The following is a 17,439-nucleotide window of genomic DNA, read 5'->3' as shown; positions in this document are numbered from 1 at the left end:
AAAAAGAAACCCCTAAAAATATTACTGTGACCTGTTTTATGGTAAGGTCAGGCTCTTAATCAGTTTCGGGGTATAGCTCTTGAAACGAGAATGAAAGACTTTCTCCCTGAATAGTTTGCTCTCCTCAGGTTATAGTGAAACAAAATATGTAAAGTTTTTTGCTTCTGAGTGTTAGAGCTGCTCTTTTAACTTTCCTTTTAAGTTGGAAAAATGCAGTGAATAGAATCATTCTTTTCAACTCAAAACTTCTTCATGAACGGTTGAGTCTTTTTTTTTTGTGGTTGCACTGGTACTAACACACCAGATTCAGATGACCTTTACAAGTATCACATGGAGGCTTTATCCTGATTAAAATGGTTTTCTACACAGAAGGGGAAGGCCTGTGACACCACTCCGAACAAAACCTCTGCAGGACAAGGTGTAAAAGGATAAAATATATTGCTTCCTCTAAGAGGAATGGAAGAAAGGACCGAGAGATTCTGAATAAGGGAGAGACATGAAAACCTGTGTTTCATTTTGATTAATTCTGCACAGTTCTTCTTTAAGCAAATGACTAATGTGGCCTTTGACCCATCAGGAGAATTCTTTTAGCTCCATCCTTCAGGAAACCCAAAGAAACAGTGCTAGGGTTACACCTAATGCTGACCTACCTCATCCATCTGCTTTCAGTGAGCAAATGTCAAGTTCATATTCTTTTCCCATCGATGAAGGGGTGGGGAAGGGAAGAGAGAGAGGATAAAATTGCTGTAACTTAATACTGGCATCAAGATTTATTTACTGTTGACCACAGCTGGTGAACTTTTTGTATCTTGCATATGTGCAAGGCTGTTTGGGTCAAGGTGCATGTGCCAACGAGAGAAAAGCAGGGAAAAAGTGCAGGAGAGAGGAAGGCCTGAGGATGCAGCAAGCCAACAAGGAAGGAGAGGCTCCAGAGTAAATTTATAGTTATGTGGTCTGAGCCCAGATGGAGGTCTGAGCAACAATGCTCCCTGATCGTAAAAACACACTGGCTGGTAATGGGTGTTAATGGTGCAAGGGGGGTTTTACAGTCAGGCTTTTGGGGGGGAGGTTGGGGGTGTTGGAGGGAGTGGACATTTGGGAAGTGGGGAAAATTAATCAGAAGAGTGGAGGTGGTGGTGCTGTGCTCAGAACTGTGCGTTGCTCTGCTTCCGCAGTTGCCTTCCAACGTCCATGGGCACACAAATAAAGAAAAGACAAAAATAAAAAAAAAAAATAAAGGAGAAAGGAAAAGAAGAATGCAGGAAACATGATGAGGAGCCCAACTGGCATTTTGTGCTGTTAACGTGCATGACATTTCAAGAACTGTACTTCGCATTTTTCCTTTTAATTGTTCTGCCCTTTTGCTCTCCGTGCGCAGTGTGTGCCATGGCACTCTGCCTCTCCGAGGGCAGCAAGGACAGGCAATGGATGTGCTCAAAAGCACTTTGGGTTCACAAGTCTCCCATTTTCAATTAGCAGATGACTACAGGATGTAGGGCAGGGGTTTATTTTTGATTTCATGTTTTCAATTAAAATGTTTTCTTTCACTCTCTTTTTTTTTTTTCTGCTTTTCTAAGTCTCCACTCTCCCAAAACCATGCTCAGACCAGTATAGAGTCCTGCCAGCTCCAGAGCTTGCATTAATACCTGCTGGACTTGGTGGAACAATTGCATTAGAGGTTTTTATGGCTCTGATTGTCATCAGCAACGGCGGATGCTGGCTCAAGTATGCAAGGTCACTTGAATGCCAATCCCCATCACCCTGTAACAACTTCTTCTCGAGGACAGCCAGTTACTCATCATAATGAGATCACAGAACACCAAGCTTCCTTTGATTATGATTTCCAGCCCAATCAAAAAAGAAAGGAAACTGCTGTCCTTGAGTAGTCTGGAACCTGCCTTTCTCTTTTGACCTGAAGTAACAGTCTAAGTCGGGATCCACTAGCTTAAGGGACCACTGGATCAGGCCCAGGCTAACTTAGTTAAAATGCAGGTAAAAGTGACTTCTAAGTAGAGAAATTTCTTTTCGCCAATTCCAATGTGTGTTTTATTTTCCTTTTGTTTACTAAAGCTTCATTCAAATGGCTAAACCCCTTCCTTTTCCATGAATATCTGATGAAGCATTTTAACTGAGTCTCAGCCAAACCTGCATTTGATCAGTATGGGGAAAAAAACATGCTCCTGTACTGTGTTATTATTTTTTGCACATAAACATTCTTGGGAAATGCTGGATACACAGAAGTAGTTTCCATTTGTGTATAAAGAAGATGTTGTACAAAGTCAGTGACAATATTCAGGGTTTGTCTGTAAAACAATAAAATATTGAACTAATTGTAACATATTCCCTGTAGAATTTTTAAGGGGAGAGCATATGACCTTGTTTTAAATCTAATTCATGAGCTAAAAATAAAAACCACTCAAAAATTTGTAAGCCACACCAAGCTACACAATGCTGAGTACACTTTACTCTTTGGGTACTGCTGGGCCTGTCCTGAGTACCTGATATTTGGGCTTTTATGACAGATGGAGAATTCTAAAATCAACATGAAACCTGTGAGCATAGTTAAAGCCAACCCTGAACTATATTTTTTTCAGCTAAGTAAGAAACAACTCTCCATCAAACTCAGGTTATTAGGTTTGCCTTCATTCTGTAGAACTACCTTGTTCAAGTTATTTGCAAGTGGCAATCATACCAGGATTCATTAAAGCAGGAGAGAATATTTCCTCTGAAACATGATGCATGTGCTACTTCATAAGTTTATTTGGGAGCTTTGAGCTTTCTTCAACATGTTGCCAAACAATATCCCCTTTAAAGATAAAGCACAAAAGCACATGCTAACCCCTAAGAGAGTTGCCTGGAACAAATGTTGCTGGTATTTTATCCATACAATTTTACTTTTTTTTTTTTTTTTTTTTTTTTTTTTTTTTTTTTTTTTTTTTTTTTTTTTTTTTTTTTTTTTTTTTTTTTTTTTTTTTTTTTTTTTTTTTTTTTTTTTTTTTTTTTTTTTTTTTTTTTTTTTTTTTTTTTTTTTTTTTTTTTTTTTTTTTTTTTTTTTTTTTTTTTTTTTTTTCCCCCCTAAGAAGTACACTGGTCAAAAGTACCAAGTGCCTCTTGTTAGAAGTTATCACTTCAGAAATGAATTTGCAATCTGTAGCACTGCAGCCCTTGGATCAGATCAGGAGTTCCTAACCTCCACGGGTCTGGCCTTTGAGCAGAACTTGAGAGAAGGAGGGGGGGGGGGAGGGTTGGAAAATGAGAGAGAGAAAGAGAGAGAGAGCAAAAGGATGAAGAAGAAAAGCAAAATAAATCAAAAGCAGCTTTCTTGGTAACACCAACATCTCAAAGGCCAAGTGTAAAAGGACCAGGGCTCTAATGATATCAATTAGGCTCAATCCTCTATGTCATTTTAGATATATTGTACCCACTGAGTATACTTAAGTCCATATGTATAAGGTCATTTGCTGGGTCCAGAACATAACAAATTATCAGCAAAGGGTTTGGTTTTTTTTTTTTTACCTTTTCTCCCTAACACTTTCCACTTTCTGAAATAAATTACAGCTCATAATGGTTTCATGTTGAGAACTAATTTTACTTAATTTTTTTTCCTGCTACACCAGGGGAAATGATTATTATATCATTGCTTATGTTCATTGCACAATGAACTGAAAAAAAAGGCTTGTTAGATTTCCTTGGATATCTTGCCTCAGCCAAGACAGGTGACTTCCTTTTGAGATGTCACGGTATAATTGGTATCAAAGGTGCCAAGGAGATAGTCTTTACAAGACATTATCTGCCTTGGCTAATCTTTCCCAGTGTCCCTCATTACACTGTGGGTTTCTTCACAGCAGCATAATTTCATATTCGTTCTGAAGGGAAATAGTAAACTGCTAAGAAAAGCAGAGCAAGAGTCTTCAATACTGTCTGTTTGAATCTTTTGGCAGGCCTTCAGAAACATGTCATCTACTTCTATCAGCAGCGTCTCAGGATGTGGTGACCACCTAAAGGCACACTTGAAGGCTGACAATAAACTTGTGCTACTCCCTACACTTCCTATAACAACAGGCTTCATGCTGGATTTGCCGTCAGTTTTCAATCCCTTGGAAAGGAACTATGCCAATTTGGGCAAACACAGCGGGATCTTGTTACATAAATTGAGTCAGTTCAGACTGTAGCTCAACTGTGCTTTTCATGATTAGGCAGAAATGTTGTTTTTACTGAAGATATACAATTATTGCTTATTATGCCGAGTGGCATTGCCATTTCCACTGGAATCATTAGTGGGAGGTTGTTTGATCACATGCAAGATGGGATACCTGAAGCTACACCAGACACACACGTCTTACAGAGCAGTGTTTGCTACTGCCACTAGGTAAAAAATGGTATTATTTTCATAGGGGTTACACGTGTCTCCTGCTCTCACCAGACTTTCTGTGGGCACCCCCTATGCCAATTAGCACCAATGAGATCAATGAATTATTGACTGGTTGGTGTAGGAAAATCAATAGTGTGGTGGTCAGGGCACTCACCTCAGCTGTGGGAAACCCAGGCTCAAGACCCTGCTCTAATGAATGCTCAATTATTTATGCAAAGTAGAAAGCTCCAGCAGAACAGATTGAGGAAGTCCATCCCAGCAAAACGACCCACTTGGGGTCAGAACAGTCATTAGGGACGGAGGAGGCTGGTAAAGTCGAGTCCCTGGCAGAATAAAGCTCCCCTGAAACACAGGAATTCCATCCAGCTCTTCATGTGAGCCTGTCCTACTGATCCCCACAGTGCAGGGTGCCATCACACTCTTGGGGAGGAGCAGGAGACAACTCCACACCATGGATGCAGCTTGCAAAGGGTGCAAATTCCTCCCCACCTGCCATGGCTACACTAGAGCACCTGGGTTCTGCTGCAACAGCAAGCAAGGGTTGGTTCAGGATGCTGGATATGTTGATGTGTAGACAGAAAGAACCAGTTTGGCCAGGGGACTCTTGGTTACAAGTCTTACCATAAAACTCAGCTGCTATGAACTTTTTTATCACCATTCCTTGTCACTAAATCTTGCTTTCAACTCCCAGCCTGGCTTTTTCCATCTTCTTGATAGATGTTATGTAACCGAGAATTTACTTTTATTCCCACTCTCCCTTCTTTAGTTCTCTTCTTTATTGAGGGCTTACACATCTGTTTCATATTTATTAAAGGGAGAAAGAAATACTATGTTTACCTTCCTCTATATTTATTACAGTTTATGTGTTAGAAGTAAAAGAAGTGGACAGGAAAAAGAAAGAAAGCAGCCTTCACTTTGGTTCTTTATAACATGAAGCTTCAAAAAGTCATCCTTTCTTTTTAATCCTGAGTATTTCCTTTTATATCTCTGTTTAGCAGGGGTGGCATCCTTTTGTGTCTCATGTCTACATAGCCTGTAAACTGCTCAGGTTGGGGACTGATCCAACCTTGCACCTAACCCTGGGACAGTACAGGGAGTACCAGTCTCAGGAGCCTTTAAGTACTGCACTAAACTTCTTTAACTTCTGTACTAAAGCAGAGAAGAAAATGGATGTGTTCTTTTAGTTTCCAAAAAGTCCGTCCAGAACAGAGCCCTTACTATCCTATGAACAAACCCAATATTACAGGAAGTGCTTGTTTTCAAGGACTTAAAGTGTAATTTCTATGAGTTTGCTGTAAAAGTGTGTTTGGGAGAGATGAGGGGAAAAGGGGAAAGAGGGAGTGGAGCAATAAGACTACCTGACATCAACTCACTAAGATTTTAACCTCATTAGCAGAGATACAGACGGACAAATCAGACAGGTGGTCACCAGTCACCAGTGATCATTATTTACCTGGCCATTATCACTTCTTAGTGCCTGCAGCCAGCCCACTGGAAGTGTAGTGCAGGGATCAGGACACGATAGTGGCTTCCCAGACCAAGATAACCCTGTACACCCATGGAGACAGATGTAGCCATGATAATTAGGGGCTTTCAAAGTATTGCCAGTTCTTCCCTGTTGTATGATGAGCTGAATGTCCAGTAACAATTATAGACTAAGGATCTGCTTTTACCTGCCTGTTCAATCTACCTCTCATCTTCTTCCCCCCAGTACAAAGGGATACTTGCATGTCACGCCTACATCAGTCCCAATATATAGCTTGGCATAGTCTTATTCCTCCTACTGTAGGAGGAACATCCCTAACTGTGAAGTTTCATCACCTTAAACTCCCTAAACAAAAGGGCCATTCAGCTCTTGGAAAATCCAAAATAGCATCTACCTCAATCAATCTGGAAAGCACTAGACTGCCTGGTGGCTCCATACTTAGCTCCTTCAGGAGAGTACCTGGGGTTGGATGGAAAAAGGGATGGAATTCAAGCAAGGTAGGAGGGCTCTTATTCCTTGTATGCAGAGGTATTAGTGCAGGGCAGGAATTGGGCCTTAGCTGTCAGTTCTAAAATATAAACCTTTATCAACTTGAGTTAACAATTAACTGTACTAACTATGGAAAACAACAGCAATGAAGGCACACCTAGCTATGGTTTTTCCAAGATCCTACTTCAATACCTGTCCCCTATCTTCTTGGAAAGACATTTCCTCCACTGATGTACGCAGAAGAAAATGAAACTTTAGGTGTCTGTCACTCAGAGACCGGTTTCTGTTCCTTTCCTCCTACTCCACATCTCCAGCCTTTAGGAATATTTGTTCCTGTACTGCTATTTCCACTAATTGAATATGAATACTAGAAAAGTAATATGAAAGCCAAGCAGTGAAGGGTCTCTACATGCCTTTTAATTTTTTTTATTATTTTTTAAAAAGCTTTAAACTGAAAAAAAACAATCTGATAAATTAATTCTCAGGTGTGAGCATAAAATAAGACGTCCTTTAGGAGTTGGGAATTAGCCCAAGAGCACCAGAGATACAGTGGCAAAGGGCATGCTTTAAGAATACCAAAAAAGATTTTGTAACAAATTAAGCTGGGGATGAAGCTGTGCCTGATGTTACAGGCCATTATTATGCACAGTTATGAAACACTGGTATGCATTAATAATAAAGATCAGTGTCGCCTTCTAGGGAAAAACTGAGCATTCTTTTAATTAACTTAAATTTTTCATCAAATTGATTGAAAAGCTCTCATCCTTTTTTACTTTCATGTAGCCCTACATTTTATGCCGTAGGCTGAGAGTAGTTTTATCTCAAATACTTGGTGTTTTTGAAAGAGTCCATGTGTTATGAGTTAAAAAAAATAAAATAAAAAATCACAGCAACAACCTAGAAGCAAGCTGGGGCATGAAATGAGGAAAAAAATCGTAGCTTTCAAGTAAATCACTTTTTAAAATTCACTGTTTATCTTAGAGAGGAAGAAAGGAAATGTTTTTTCCCTGACACTGTGGCAGGGCTTTGGATCTGTCCTCTGGCACTGGGGTTGAAGTGTCACAGAGTAAGACCTGAGCACAAGGCATCCAGTTGGAATTGGGGAGAGCTGCTGAGCTCTTGATCAGCTTCTGCTCACTTTGGTTCCTTCTTTGAGTGGAAGTGGTGAAAGCCTCTAGCTCTGCTCGTGTAGTACAAGGCTATGAACCCTTCCCAGAGTATCTGTATGGGAAACTGCTGGATCAGTTTTGGGGTATTGCTTAGAGCGCTCGTACTTCATGACTGGAAAGTCACAGCAGTTTTCTCTGGTAAAATCAAACTTTCTGCAGCAATGCAATATCAGGATGTAATAAAAAGAATTTAAACTTTCTCTGACTGGAGCCTCCTCACGGAAATTCTCAGTCTCTTTCCTGCACAGAAATCTCATTCCCAGATAATGGGCAGACAGCAAGTAAGAAAAATGCACTTCACATACTCTGCTCCACTCAAATACTCCTGCACAGCAAGGTCTGGGGGTGACACTGAGTCACTATTCCCAACTGATGTTGGGCAAGAAAATCCCCCACGCCAAGAGGATCCATAGCTACTCATTCAAGATGGGTCAAACATCCACTGCAGTATCCCTTTGGGACATGTCTACAGAGACAGGCACAGACACCTGGAGACTCTCCCTGTCCTCGCTCTGGGCTGGATGGGTACTTCAGGTTCAGAGGTTTTGGCCCAGAAACCCCACAGGTGCAACAGGGGGAAGCCATTCCAAAGTCGAGATGTGAGGTGGTGAGAGCACTTGCCTGTAGATATGGTAATGGTGGAATGAGAGACCTGGGTATATACTTCTACACCTATTCTTTTTTTTTTTTTTTTGCACTTCAGTTTAAAGGGAAGCAAACAGCTCACAGATGGGTATTTGCATTACACAACTCAGTATCTAAACCAAATCAATAGAAGATTTTCATTAAGATCAGCATCAAACCCTCTGGATACTGAAAGAACTGAGGAGAAAACAGGAGGGAGTGAAGGGAAAAGGGGAGATGAATGGATAGAATAAAATATTTTCCTGATTCACCACAGAAATATATTAAGCATCACCGCTTATACTTCCTGTGAATCTACGCAATCACAATCCTTTCCTCCCCATTACCTATTAACATTCTACAGTGACTGAAAAGAAACATTTGATATTTTAAAACATGGCCTACAGTCATAAAACCCGACCACATGAGAGCTGACAGGCTCAGCACAGCATAGGAGCTCTCAGCCTGGGTACTTGTATGGGAAATTACTTTTTCACTGGAAACCTCCATGGAACAGCTGTGTGCGTCAGGCTGATTCTGCAGCTGACATTTCTATCTGAGCTGGAATGAACCAATATCCCACGCTGGTGGGAAAGGCCACAGGAGATGCTGGATGCAATTCTCCTCTCACTTTTACGGGTGTAAAACAGGTGCTTAACAAGATTTCATAGCTATAATGCTGGGCTGAGGATCAAGCCAATTCTTCTGGAGGAGATGAGAAAATCAAAATCCTGCAAACAATTCTGACTACAGTATTTCATTAAAGTTTTCATAAAGGTAGAGATATGAGAGGAATTCCAACCTCATTTGTAATCAGCAGCAATGTTCTCATTGACTCCAATAGGGCCAGGAATTGCACCTATTAAATATATTATTCTCACAAAATTCTAATTGAAGCAATTACATCCTACCATCCTAAATCCCACCTGGATTTTCAGCTGGATATTGTATTCTTCAATTTCTGGCCTCATACCCTTGTCTAGTGTTTCTGTGCACCATTAAACAACTGCTGCATTTCATATCTGAAGCAGGTGCAATTACATATCAGGTTTTTACGTGTGAAAAGTACTTTACGATATTTTAGGGTGAAAGGTACAGCATGACTATGAGATATTAAGACTTTCTCACAGTTAAATCCACTTCACGGCTCCGCACATTTCTAAAGCAGTATAACTTAAAATTCAGCTTATACTATTTAGTGTAAAAGAAACTCTAGGAAAATAATTTTGATTAAAACACATACAGTGCAAAAAGACTTTCATTATATGACCATTTTAAGCAAAATTTCCAAGCTGCTTTTAAAAAGACTTTTGCTGCCATGTTTGCAGTTGCTAATAAATAGCTCCTAATATATATATATATTCTTATGCAGGCCCATTCCCTCTTTACCTTGCCATTCTTTTAATGTGTACAGCACCTTATAGAGCAGTATCCAAGATTAAAGTTCCTCTCATTGACATAGAATGAAGGCAAATTATACCGTTTGCAAGAGAAGAGATAATAAAGGGGGAGCCTATAGAAATACTTTGATGAATTATATAGTGGCAATTTTCTGACATTAGTAATGTAGGGCAGAAGACAGTGTTTCTGATATATAGATGTAAATTCATCATCCAGACTGCATTAAAGAAAACTACATAAGATTCCTTGATTTTTGGATTGCTTACAAGAGCAATCAGGAAAATGTTACAGTCTTCTCCAAGGAAGCTCCCTCAGTGCAAAAGGTGAAGAATTACATAGATGAAATAGGTACCCTTTTGTGCTAACCATCATAAAAACAGCAGCAGCCTGCACCTACATACAGAAGGAAGGGCTTTGTACTGTAAGCTGAATGACTAACCACAGCTGCAAAAATCTGTTCCTTATTTTATATATATATACGTATATATAAAAATATATATACATATACATAAAGATACAGTTATATAGATATTTTATCTATGCATATACATATGGGTTGGTTTATTTGTTTGTTAAATAAGAGAGTATCCAATTCTCTGCTTTTAAAATTCCATGTGAAAGCCCAGCTTGTGGAGAAGGGCAGCAGGCCACAGTACAGATTGCACACAGTAAGGCCTAGGAAAGGGATCACAGCAGTAGGTCAAACAAATTTTGTTTACTGGTTACCTTGTACTGAAGTATTCAAAGTGCTTCATTAGTTGAGAAAATAAATTTTAACAGGATAAACTACTCATGTGATAAAATGAACTATTTTCAACCTCAAATTTAGGCAGACAAAGTATACTGCAATGTCCCTACTTCAGGTCAAGAGCTCAGTGACCTTTATGTTTTTGTTGGCTAAAATCACAGAGAGGAAAATTTTGAAAAGCAGTACTTTAGGGGAACTTTCTTAAATGTTCAATGTTCAGATTCTTGTTACTCAATCCCTTCTGTCAGAGTGATGCAAGGATGGAAACATGTGGAGATAAAAGAGAGAAGTAGAAACGAAAGGGTATGTTTTAAATGTTACTAAATCAGTCCTAACAATGGCATAAAATGAGCGATTGCAAAAAGAACTGAGGGTTCAGAGCAGCTTGAAACTCCCATCAGATACTAGAGCTTCATCAAAGCTGATGGCAGAGTCATTCTTAATCCTTGGCATCTCTGCCAAGTCTGTGCTCCTCTAGCTCTTCAGTGGCCGCAGGGGGACAGGTAGAGAGGGATGATGTTGGTTTCTTTTTCCCTCAGACCTTGTCTCTGCATGCACATGGTTCTAAGCATATCCATGATTTGGTCTCACCACCACAGCTTCTGCAGCTTTTAAGACGTAATTTCTTACAGACCAGAGATTTCAGCTCAGTGTGACCTCCAGGGCCCCTTGGTGTCCTCATTCTCAGCACAGCACATCCTGGGTCCAGTGTAAACAAGGAGCTCAGAGTCACATCCTGCTCTGCATGTCCAACAGGGTGCACAAGCACTTTCCACAGTGCAGAGAACAGTCCCAAAGCACACAGGATTATATTCCTGCTTATTTTTTTTTTTCATTTAATTTCTTTTCCCCCCCTCCTACACCAGTTTTGGCCATTACAGAAAATAATGGGTTCGTGGGTGGATTCAAGGCGTCAGACAGAGAGAACAAGCACCGCTGTTCACTTTGTAGTAAGGCAGGGAACAGTATTAAAGAAGCAGAAATCAAGGAGTAGGGCTGCAGCAGCAGCAGTAGCTCGTCCAAAGCAATAACAACGCGCAAAGGCAAGCCATGGCAACTGAAGGAAGGCTGGAATCTCGCATACCCATGGTCTTGTTCTTATTATTACAACACAGCTTGACTAAAAATATCAAACCAAACAAAAGAAATTCCTGCAGGCAAGGGGTAAGAGAGGAGGCCGACCACTGCTGGAAATGGAACTTATTGTTCACCTAAGTAGTGCAGCGGGGAACAGAAATCACAGAAGCAAAGGCCAAGATCAACAGCAGGAGCAGCGCTGAAAGTAACAACAATGTTCCTGAACAAGGAGCCACAGACTCCAGAAGGGGCGAGTCAGAAAGGGGCTTCCCACCCTCTCCATCCCTCCAGCAAATCACCCAGACTGAACACAGGCTGCATGGATTGCTCTGCTTCACGGCAGGGGGATGCTGCAGGATCCTGGGATGGAGCTGGGGATGGCTCAGGGATCATGGGCCCTTCAGGTATCAGCTCTCAGGTGACCCAAAGCTCTCGAAGGAGGGATCAAAGCTCCCACAGGATCCTGCTCAGCAAGGTGCCCAGGGCTGAGGCAGGCAAGGGCGGCACTGCCAGGCTCCCAGATGAATGCTCTTCCATCTGGAGAACCCACAGGGCCAGGCTGATGGCAGAGAAGTCAGGGACTCTGGGGGAGTTTGCACCCAGGAGCTGGGTGTTTGCACCCAGGAAGCCCAAGACTGACTGTCAGTCCCTTGGAAACTCCACTAGCTTTGAGACCCTGGCATAAAGGTTATTGGGACACCAGGATTTGGCTCCTTGCTGGGTGGCTGGTTCCAGCAGAGACCTGTTTAGTTTCTGTGGTCAGAGCACCTCCATAAAACACTACCCTTTTCCCAGTCAGGTATTTTCTGACAGAAATCTTTTCATGGGGTGCTAGCTGGCCAGCCCCAGCTCAGAGCAGCTGTGCACAGAGAGAGAATGCTGAACTCTGGATGTGGAAAGAAATACGCAGGAATTATGTGTATAGTTAACTGGTAATAAAACTATTATTAATGGCCATATTGTTGCTTTGCACTCCTGTGATACCTTCTAGAAAATCCCCAAACCGTTTCACAAGTTAATGAGCCAAAAAAACTTCCTTGATGGACTGCAAGGCAAGAATTTTTACTGCCTCCTTTTCTATCCTAACTCCTCCAGCCTTGAACAGTTTTCTTTGATCAGACTACTCTCCAGCATCACGCTTAAACATCTCATAAGAAAACTGTTTTTTTCCCTTTCCATGCTCCCCTCCATAACTCTGCCCAAGGACAAGAGGGAAATTTGGCCAGCAGCTGGCTCATATGATGAGAACTGAGTAGCCAGCCTAAGACCCAGAAGAGGAAACTGTGATCTGGGGTGCTCAAAGTCAGAGTTTTATAAGGTTCAGTGCTGTGGAGAATTGCAGAGATTGCAGGAGAGGCAGCTGTCTGAGCAACTGAGGATTGGAATAGGTGTAAGGGGACACAGCCTGTGGAGTTGCAGTCTCAGGTGGTATAAACCAGCACAGCTCTGTTCACTAGAACTTCAGTGCAAAGTTCATCTCAAGAAAGAAAACCATGGCTGGATAACACAGTGCTCAAAAATGCATCTTCCTTTAATTTCAAAAAGGATGAACTGTGCTGTGAGATGGTGACAAGCCTAGAATTTGATTTTTCCAGGGCAGAACTGCTGACTGTTTTCTACATCTGTATAGTTTTCCCTTTTAGATTCTCACTTAGTAATGAATAAATATTTATTTCCCATGCCACAGCTACTTTTGTATTGTTTCAATTTCCCCTATATCAGGCTGTTTATAAAGGATGCTCCTGGGATGGAGAAACAGGCCCTGAGATCTCAGAGATGATCCTGTCTTTAAGCTTCCAGTGCTGCTCCATACCTTCCCTTTTAGCATTGCACCATGCATTTGAATACATAATTTTCTCTCCCTCTGCCTGTCAAACACACTTTTTTTCCCCCTGCACTTGTATATCCCAATCTATAGAAATTCCCCCAACTTGTGCATACTTCAGCCACACAGTAAAACAAAGGCTTTTATGTATTCAAACAAATGATAGATGGATTAGAAAGACATAGTTAATGTGACTCGTACTTTCAATGGAGCTTTAACTGACTGAAAACACATAGTTCATGTTAAGTCTTTGTTGAAACTCCTATCAGCAATACGCATATTGAATCACGAGAATAAACAAAAAATGTCACAAGCTCCTTTTTTTACCTCGTGGCGGTTGCAATTTCAATGTATGTGCTATAATCAGGGAAAGCTGTGTGTGCCATGCTGGAATAGGCTGAGCCTCTGATTCATTTCTGAGGAGCGGTGATAGTGCAAGCTACAGTCTGGAAGAACATTCCTTGCCACCAGGCTGGTATTAATTTCCTGTTCAAAAGGGGCTATATTGTCAATGTGACACTTTAATCAGCCACCAAAGTGACTCGGGGAATGCAGACTCCACAATCAATGTCAATGTATTTCATGTAGTTTCGATACCGCTTAGTCATTTTGCTTCAGAAGCGCGCAAGGAGGGTCAATACATTTCATTAGTTTGTTTCATCTAAAGGACAGTACAACATCAGAACTTTGATTATATTATAAGAATTGCCTTAATGTGACACCAGATTCCCTGATTGTGCAGCACCAGACACTGGAGTGCTAGAGGGCACTCAAATTATCCTTCACCCGCGCATAGCCAAGAAGCACCCGTGAAGGATGCTACAAATGGGAGAGAAGATAAGAGGATGCTGATAATTTGCATAATACACAGTAGACTCTAGCTCCTCTAAATATATTACAAAACTTGAAAAAGTATCCTTAATTTTCAAGGGTACAAGTTGCCATAAACCAGATACTTGTTACTTAGAAAACCCCTTTATAAAAATTCTTGGTGTATCTAGGCAGTGCACCATTTTCATACAGTTATTTATCATTCACAGAAATATAAGCTAAGTACAAATATCCATTTGCATGTCAAGAATTTTAAAAAACCCCAAACCAACCAATCAAAAAAACCCCCACTTCTAAAAATAAGAATGCAAACCCTTATGGAAACATCAAAATGAATTTATTCCAAGATAAATACATGCAAATATGCAGATTTTTAGTATTTGTACAGTTTGTTCAACTGTTTTACTAGGAGTCTGATTAATAGGCTGGGAGACAGATGCATCTTATTATTTAACTAACTTAAACAGAAAAAAAAAAGAAATAACAGGAAAAAAAAAAGAGTAGGAGTTTGGTCAAGTGAAACTGTAGGAAAATCACTGGAGAAAAAGAAAAGTTCAATATTCAGTATTTGTATGTACCACAGGGAAGGACATGAAATGGGCTTTACTTTAAAATGAAAAGAGATAAGCCATACTGAAGGCACATTATTGATCTAATTTCTTGGTTGATGTAAGCATCTTAGGTTTGTCTACTACATCAGATGAGAATTAAACAGTTTGTGTGTTTAGGTGGCGGGGTTTTTTCAGATTCCATATGACAGATGTCATTTCACAATATGCTCAGCACCGAAAATCTCAAATACTTGGAATTGAAAGCACTATACTAGTTTATCCCAGCCAAAGATCCAGCCCAAATTTCACCCCCCTCGATGTTTCTAACAGCAAGGTTTATTTCCAAATAAATTAATATTAATGATATGCCTCAGTGAGTACAGGCATTAATAGCCCATATGTGTTTTCTAAACTTGCTGAAGTTTCTACATTTCTGCCCACTACTTAAGGCTGCTGGAAGTCCTTCTGAACTTTGTATATGTAACAGGAAAATTCCACTTAGAAGAAGAAAAAAGTATCTGAGACAATGCTTTAAGCTTCCAGTTTTTCAATCCAGTCAGTTTTCCAATTCACTCACTAAAATAAGGCAGAAGAATGCTTTTGCTTTAGCCAAGAAGAGAGAAGCTTACTTCATAGTTTTCTCCCATTATTTGGTGCCATCATGGGCAAAACAGACACTTGGTAATGAAAAAACACCAACCAAAACAAAAGCTCAAGGAAGCCCCCCTTACAACCAAACTGAAAATCAAAGAGCAAAAATTATAGGATTGATAACCCTTACAGAGACAAAAAATATCACTATACAAATCTCACTTGCAAATTCACTAAATCTGCTGCTTATTCTAGTTCTTAAAAGAAATAAAAGAAGATTAAACTACTTTGACTTTTTTTTTCTCTCACATTTGAAACAACTTGAGCTGAGAACAGGCAGAAGAGGTGTTACAAAACAGGATGATGACTCCAAACTAAGGATGGGTTAACCTCAGAAGGTTCAGATGTCTCTATTCTGAGAAAGTATCAGGGAGGATTTTTCAAAATAGCTCAGTGTTGATCTAAACTTACTTCAAGTGAAGTCAACAATCAAACTCCCTGTGGAAGAAGAGTCAGTGACTTTGAAAGTGATACTCAGAAAGAAAAATACTTCTAGTGGCTTTGATCATGTAATTGAGATAGGAGTTTAACAAGATCAAGATTCTCAAGATTTCTTCTTGGACTTAAATATTGACTCTTACATTTAATTACTAACTAAATAACCTCTGTACTGCCGAATTTATTAACCGTAAAGTTCACTTTGGCAGTAGATGTTACTCACAGACTTTTCATGTTTCATCTCAACAGTAGTACTAATTACATCAACCCTGTGTGGACTTCTTCAAATAACCAGGTGGGAAAGTCCATTTGGTAGTTCTTGAATATATAAATATTGTAAACTGAGAGTCGAAAATATTAAAGCTTAAGACGCTTTCAAGTTTTCATATTCAAAAAAGAAATAGATTTCAGAAAATTCAAGCTTCCCAGTTGGAATCAATTCAGATCCCAGAATTCTTGCATCTGACATAAACTGGCACAGTTAAAAAGGCCAGTTCTCAGAAGGAACCATAAACTGTTTTGGAAATGCTGCTGGTGAGGAGTGAAACGCAACATCCCTGTAAATAAACCTAAGGAATACGTGCTGGAACTCATTTTACAACCAGATCTCATCAGCCCACTTCAAACATGAGGGTTCTCTGAAAGCCATGCTCAAAGAAATGTTTTTTTTAAGTCTACAGCTAAAATCCACTGGTAATTCAGATGCTGTTTTAAGTGATGCTTCTCACAACTCATTGCAACACTTTTTCGTTCAGTTTTGTAATTAAACTTCCATGTGCCCACCTTTGTATCACGTATTTGCCAACATGAGTCAAAAAAATGGCTTTATATCTCACTGTCAGGTCTTGCTACCAGTGATCTGATTCTACTGACAGTCTCTGGACAGACTTTTAGATTATCTTCCCATAAAACAGTTTTAGATTATCTTCTCATAAAAGTATTTTTACAGAGAGAACAGTTCGATTTTTTTTTTTAACAAGTGGTGTTGCACAGAAAGGGTGGCTTTGACATAGAGAAGTACAGACAGTTTTATTTTACGTTTTATTGTAGTAGTAAAAAGGATTTCTACAGTGTGCAATATCTGTGCAAACCTTTTCACTACTTTAATAAACCTGAGTGCCATAGATGTTAATTTTAAGCTGGATAAGAATTTGGCCCATGTGTAGAAATTTATATTTACTATGTGGGATTTTATACAGGTTTTTTTGGAAGGAAATTTTGGAGATTTTTATAGAAAAGGTCTTGCATTTATGAAGGATCTTTTCCTCCATTCAGTTTTACTGTTGGGATATCCTTGGACTACCATCTTAGTGATCTGAGTGAACGAAAAACCAGGAAGATATAGCAGTCTACACTAAAATAAGCATCTTCTGTTATCAGTAAAACTACAGAATTTAAAAGGAGCTAGCAGCTTCAGGAATTTGGCTTAATAAAAGCAGCAGAGACCTCATACTTAACTGCATCTTCCCTTTGACACACAGAATTTATGGCAAAATTCCACCAGAAATAACAACAAGCAAGAAATCTTGAACATACCCTGTGTCAGAAAAGGAACTGAGATACTTAGATGCCAAGTTAGCAATTTAGGAAACTTTGGGGTTTGTTTCTTTGAAAGCTGGTGTAAAAGATTAAAAAAGTGAACTTAAATTTAAAATAATTAAAAAAATGAAACAAAACATACTGGAAGAGGGGTATAGTAATGGAAAGGAATACTCCTAGCATAATTCATCAAATCTTTTTAATTACAAAAAAAAAAAAAAAAAAAAAAAAAAAAAAA

Source organism: Empidonax traillii, unplaced genomic scaffold, assembly GCF_003031625.1.
Source record: "Empidonax traillii isolate 1590-97213 ecotype Southwest subspecies unplaced genomic scaffold, ASM303162v1 scaffold36:size2505666, whole genome shotgun sequence".
Lineage (NCBI taxonomy): Eukaryota > Metazoa > Chordata > Aves > Passeriformes > Tyrannidae > Empidonax > Empidonax traillii.
The sequence above is the reverse complement of the archived record's forward strand: the minus strand, read 5'-3'. Positions refer to the sequence as shown.